Source organism: Sminthopsis crassicaudata, chromosome 4, assembly GCF_048593235.1.
Source record: "Sminthopsis crassicaudata isolate SCR6 chromosome 4, ASM4859323v1, whole genome shotgun sequence".
NCBI lineage: Eukaryota > Metazoa > Chordata > Mammalia > Dasyuromorphia > Dasyuridae > Sminthopsis > Sminthopsis crassicaudata.
This window is the reverse complement of record NC_133620.1, coordinates 462,545,211-462,551,210: the sequence shown is the minus strand read 5'-3', so window position 1 is coordinate 462,551,210 and position 6,000 is coordinate 462,545,211.

Genomic DNA, 6,000 nt, shown 5'->3' with positions numbered 1-6,000 from the left:
CAGACTTCCTGGCTCTAGTCGGACATCTCCTAAGCCCTCCCAATTTGTAAGAATTTATGGTCCTATCCCCAACTTGTCAGAAACAGATTGATGGTCCCTGCCTGGAGATTCCTGCTTACCAAAGTTTGGATTCCCTCCCCTGCAACTGCCTTTATATGACATTTCTTGGTCCCTCTTCCCATACCTCTAGTGCTCTCCTTCCTTTGAAATCAGCTTGTGTTCATGGCTGTATTCTGTCTATACTTACATATGTACTTATCTTTCTCATTAGACTGTAAGCTCTTTGAGAGCAGGGATTCTTTTATCCTTTGTCTTCTTATCCCCATTGTCTATACTTGATACCTGTGTGCTTGATGAACACTCATTGATGGGTTGAATGATGCACTTGAAACTCTCGCTCTTCTGACCTTTCCAGACTCCATTGTTTCCCTCCTGAGGAATTCATAATTCTTACTCAGCCTGGGCAGAGAGATGTGGGGGTGGAATAATAAAAAGGCTGGGAAGGTAGGAGGGAGGAAGGAGAGAAATAAGGGAGGCCCAGGAGGGAATGGGGCCTAGAATTAGGATGAGATGGCCTGTTGACTTCCCGGCAGGTGAGGAGGGAGGATAGACCGAGAGACAGACAGCCACCCTGGGGACCAAGAGAAGGATGGGACAAGCCAAAGGGCTGAAACTCATGCTGTTAAACAGACATAATGAAGCTCTCTGGGAAGGACAGAAGCTTCCTCAATCAATCACCATGAGTTACTGGCTTATTCTGAGGTCATCAGGATTTAACTTTTGAGTCACTGACTCCAGGGAGAAATCTTGGGGCAGAGAAGTCTGGGCAACTCTGGGTGATTTCCATCTTGTTGTTGTTATTTTAAAACAGGCCCATTCGCCTCCTCATCATTCTCTGCAAAGATGTGGAGACTATGGCAAATAATGAGGGACTTTTTCATTATGTTTGTCAATTTTACTAAACTTTTCTTTTTATTCTTTGTTATAAAGGATGGATTTATTGGTGGAGAAGGGAGAGGAATACAATGGGAAATGTAAACAATGTGAAAACAAAGAGAATAAAATAACCTTGCTTTTATGTATGACCTTGTACTTAGCACATAGTACACAATCACAATTTCTATCTATTCATCCACCCATTCATCTTTATCTATCTGCCTGTCTTTCTATTTATCTATCTGCCTGTCTGTAGATGTTGTAATGCAGGAGAAAATGAGCAAGATAGAGATTAGAGAGTATTCAATACAGAATTTATAAATGGAGAGATTTACTGGGATCAAATGGATCCATAGTTGGTTCCAGGGCTAAAGAGTAACAAGAACAATGACATAATGGGGGAGGTACCTGGATGGGGATGACATAATGGAGGCAGGCATAATGGAGGGAGGTACTGGAGAGCCTCCTGATATTCTAATGATGTCTAAAATGGATAAAGATCTTTATCCCATCAAACATTATAACCTGAGGCAGAGTAACTGAATAGGACAATTAGGGAAACTGGGTCAGGGCCTTAAAAGTGAACTGTGGCACAACAAGGTATCGTGTTTATCTATCTATTTATCTGTCTACCTATCTATTTATTTCTCTCTTTCTCTGCCTATTTCTATCTCTGTCTCTCTCTTTGTCTCTCTCTCTCCTTCCTTCTTTCCTTCTGTATCTATTCATTTTTTCTCATCTACTTCAATCACATTTTAAAAAAAAAACCTCTTAGAAGTCCTTAAAGACCATGGAATCCAATGCCATCATTTTATGGAACTGAGACCTGGAGAAGGGGCGTGACCTGGTGAGTCTGAAAAAAAGCTGGGACAAGATCCTCATTCTATATTACTGTCTTTTCCACTACACCATGAACTACTTATTGTTGTAATTGAATGATCCTCCCTGCAAAAGTCTTTTATTTTGTTTTAATAACCCTACTGTTATTTCCTTTTCCTTTTTGTTTTTTTATCTCTTTGGGATACAGACTCAATGGTGGTGCTACTTGGTCCAACGATATGAAAGGTTTCCTAGCCCTGTGGGCATAGTTCCAAATCGCCAAGGGTTGAGGCTCCTTTGCTAGAAATTTACTGCTGAAAGCTTTCAGGACTTTCTTCAAACATTTATTAATCTGTATGCTCTTGGACAAATCACTTTACTAGTGTTCCCTTTTCTCTTACCTTCTTTGAAGTTTAGTGATTTATCAGCTTCTAACAAAGAGTTCACAGGATTTTCAACTTAAAGGGACCTGAGAGAGCATGTAGTCCAAAGCTTTTCATTTTAGAGGGGAAGAAATTGAGGCATAAATTAACCCAAGTTGCACAGCTGATATGTTTCAGAATATAACCCTGGGTCATAAGAAAGAGGGGCTACATGTCAGGAATGAATAAATGAATGAAAAAGAATTCATATTATAAACACAACTCTACCAAACTCCAGAGGATTGCTAGAAAACTTTGGGGTTGGGACTCAGTGGATGATGGCTAACATCCTCACCAGTTTGTGTGCCCTTCGCTACGTCTTGTCTCTCCGACATTCAGTTTTATTCTGTATGCAGTAGAGGCAATAGATTAGACAATATCCAAGTATGTTCAAATCAGGATCAGATGATTCCAAGCTTTTTTCCTTCAGTGAATTAACAAAAAGAGATTTACTTGGTGAGAATATTCAACAAAGATAGCCTTAAGCTGATTCACTGTCCTTAGGATGGTCTCTATACTGTTTAAGGACAAAAAGTACCCTAACTTACATGAGGTATAGCATTAATGAATTGTTCTTACCATACCTCCTAGCTGGCTTTCCTTCTAACTTCTAATCAAAGGTAGGACTTTCCATCCTTGGATCTCTGAAATATGCTCTTTCAAAATCTAGGAGAGCTCTTGGATTATATCCAACTTTCTTCCCTAACCTCCATTTGAGGGTTGTTTGTTACTTTCATTTCTACTCAGGAACCAGTTTTTTCTTGTGTCTAAGACCATATGGAATAGAATAGAATAGAACAAAACTTATCATCAGTTGGTTGGCTGGTTCCTTCACATTTTGAAGGATAAAACTGGCATTAAGGCAGATCAAGGAATTATTAACTGCTCTGGTTTGGCTCAGCAGGAACTCCAACAGATGTCTTACTCTTGCTTGAGGTTTTTTGAGACTGAAACTTATATTTCAGTACTAAAATTTAAATGCATCCTTAGCAACATCTTTATGGGTTTCTCTTTTTATAACTTGCTGTCAGCTATAGATCTATGTACAACTTGCCCCTAAAAGTCCAGAACAAAAGCTTTAAGGACTGAAATGCTCAGCAAGATTCAAATCATTAATGTTCTTTCCATCTCTCAGCCTTTCTACCTCCTTCTGATGCAGAGTCTTGATTGGGGAGGGCTCTGAGTTGGAAGCTGTTCTCAATCACTGTGGAAACTTTAAGAGGATGGGGGAGAGAAGTGCTGTCTTGTAGGGAGCTAGCTTCCCTGCCTGCTGTTAGAAACTGAATGGAACAAAACTTTCAAGTCTTCTTATATTTTACATCTATTCTTCCTTCCTTCCTTCCTTCCTTCCTTCCTTCCTTCCTTCCTTCCTTCCTTCCTTCCTTCCTTCCTTCCTTCCTTCCTTCCTTCCTTCCTCTTCCTTCCTCCTTCCTTCCTTCCTTCCTTCCTTCCTTCCTTCCTTCCTTCCTTCCTTCCTTCCTTCCTTCCTTTCTTTCTTCCTTTCTTTCTTCCTTTCTTTCTTTCTTTCTTTCTTTCTTTCTTTCTTTCTTTCTCTTCTTTTCTTTCTTTCTTTCTTTTTTCTTTCGTTTCTTTCTTTCTTTCTTTCTTTCTTTCTTTCTTTCTCTTTCTTTCTTTCTTTCTTTCTTTCTTTCTTTCTTTCTTCTTCCTTCCTTCCTTCCTTCCTTCTTCCTTCCTTCCTTCCTTCCTTCCTTCCTTTCTTTCTTTCTTTCTTTCTTTCTTTCTTTCTTTCTTTCTTTCTTTCTTTCTTTCTTTCTTTCTTTCTTTCTTTCTTTCTTTTCTTTCTTTCTTTCTTTCTTTCTTGCTTCTTTCTTGTCTTCCTTCGTCCTTTCTTCTTCTCTTCTTTCTTTCTTTCTTTCTTTCTTTCTTTCTTTCTTTCTTTCTTTTCTTTATTCTTCTTTCTTTCTTTCTTTCTTTCTTTCTTTCTTTCTTTCTCTTTCTTTCTTTCTTTCTTTCTTTCTTTCTTTCTTCTCCTTCCTTCCTTCCTTCCTTCCTTCCTTCCTTCCTTCCTTCCTTCCTTCTTCCTTCCTTCCTTCTTCTTTCTTTCTTTCTTTCTTTCTTTCTTCTTCTTTCTTTCTTTTCTTTCTTTCTTTCTTTCTTTCTTTCTTTCTTCCTTTCTTTCTTCTTCCTTCCTTCCTTCCTCCTTCCTTCCTTCCTTCCTTCCTTCCTTCCTTCCTTCCTTCCTTCCTTTCCTTCCTTCCTTCCTTCCTTCCTTCCTTCCTTCCTTCCTTCCTTCCTTTCTTTCTTTCTTTCTTTCTTTCTTTCTTTCTTTCTTTCTTTCTTTCTTTCTTTCTTTCTTTCTTTCTTTCTTTCTTTCTTTCTTTCTTTCTTTCCTTCCTTCCTTCCTTCCTTCCTTCCTTCCTTCTCCTTCCTTCTTTCTTTCCTCCCTTCTTTCTTTCTTTTCTTTCTCTTTCTTTTATCTAATTATCTACCTATCTATCTATCCATACATTCATCCATCTGTCTATTCTAGCTATCTATCAGATAAGTACACACACATACATGTACACACATAATATATACAGAGAGGTATATTTATATGTTCATACACATATATGTTATACATGTGTACATGTGTCCAATACACATAATTACAATACAGAAGAAACACACACATATATGACATATACCCCACAATACTATATGTACTATACCACATGCTATGTATAATACAAATACATTCACACAATATACACACACTATATATGTGTGTGTATATATATATACACACACATGCTCTATTATACTATACATAACATATACATGTTATGCTTTACATTTATACTACATATATATTATATACCATATACAAATACCTACCGTATATGCTATACTATATGTACATGATACAAACATACACATGTGTGTGTGTTTCTAATTTAGAATGAGAAGAGGGATGATACCAATTTCACTTCAGATTGCTGTAGGAAAAGATTGGGAAGAAGCCAATATAAGAGAATCAGGTTGTCTCCATCACGTCCCCCAGACTCAGTTGAACTCACTAGAGACTTTGGGGAATTTCCTTTGGATGAGCTTTTGGGTATTTTTTCTCTTATTTGAGCTGGATTATCTCACTCCCAGTGAGAGTCTCTTTTATTCTGTATTATGTTATATATTCTCCTAGGCATACTTTCTCTGATTTCTGTTTTATTTTTTTTCTTGGATAAATGGGTTTCCTAGGATCTGCTCTATGTGTTTATTATGGAAATGGTTTGTGATACAGCCTTGGCTAGAAAGCTGGAGGTCCTCCTGTTTCTCTCATGAATGAAACTATAACCAGAAGTTAGTTTGAACCTGAAAACCACATCTGCTAGCCTAATGATCTTTAAGGGAGTGGAATGATATAATTTTAGTTCAATCCCCCTCTTTCTAAGGAGTGGAGAGTGACCTCTGGCTCCAATCTTTTGCTTCCTTTCCTGCAGGAATTAAAGTCTCCCTGGAAAAGTGTGGGAGGATAAGAAGCTCAAGATGTCTTTTCTAGTTCTTTTCAAACCTGTGATAACAGTCTCATGCTAAATGCGGGGCACAATTGCATGTATATCCACACAAATACAAAAATACGCACATATGTACACACGTGATATATAAAACACATACATTGTATGCACACATGTATATATTAGTTTTCTGTTTAGATGTATGTGTATCTATACAAGCATTAGATACTATACACGTTATACTTTACATTTATACTACATATATACATTATATGGTATACACAAAACAATCTAGATATACTATACTGTTATATATTATTAATAATTATATTATAATAATTACATATTATTAATATATTATATATGCT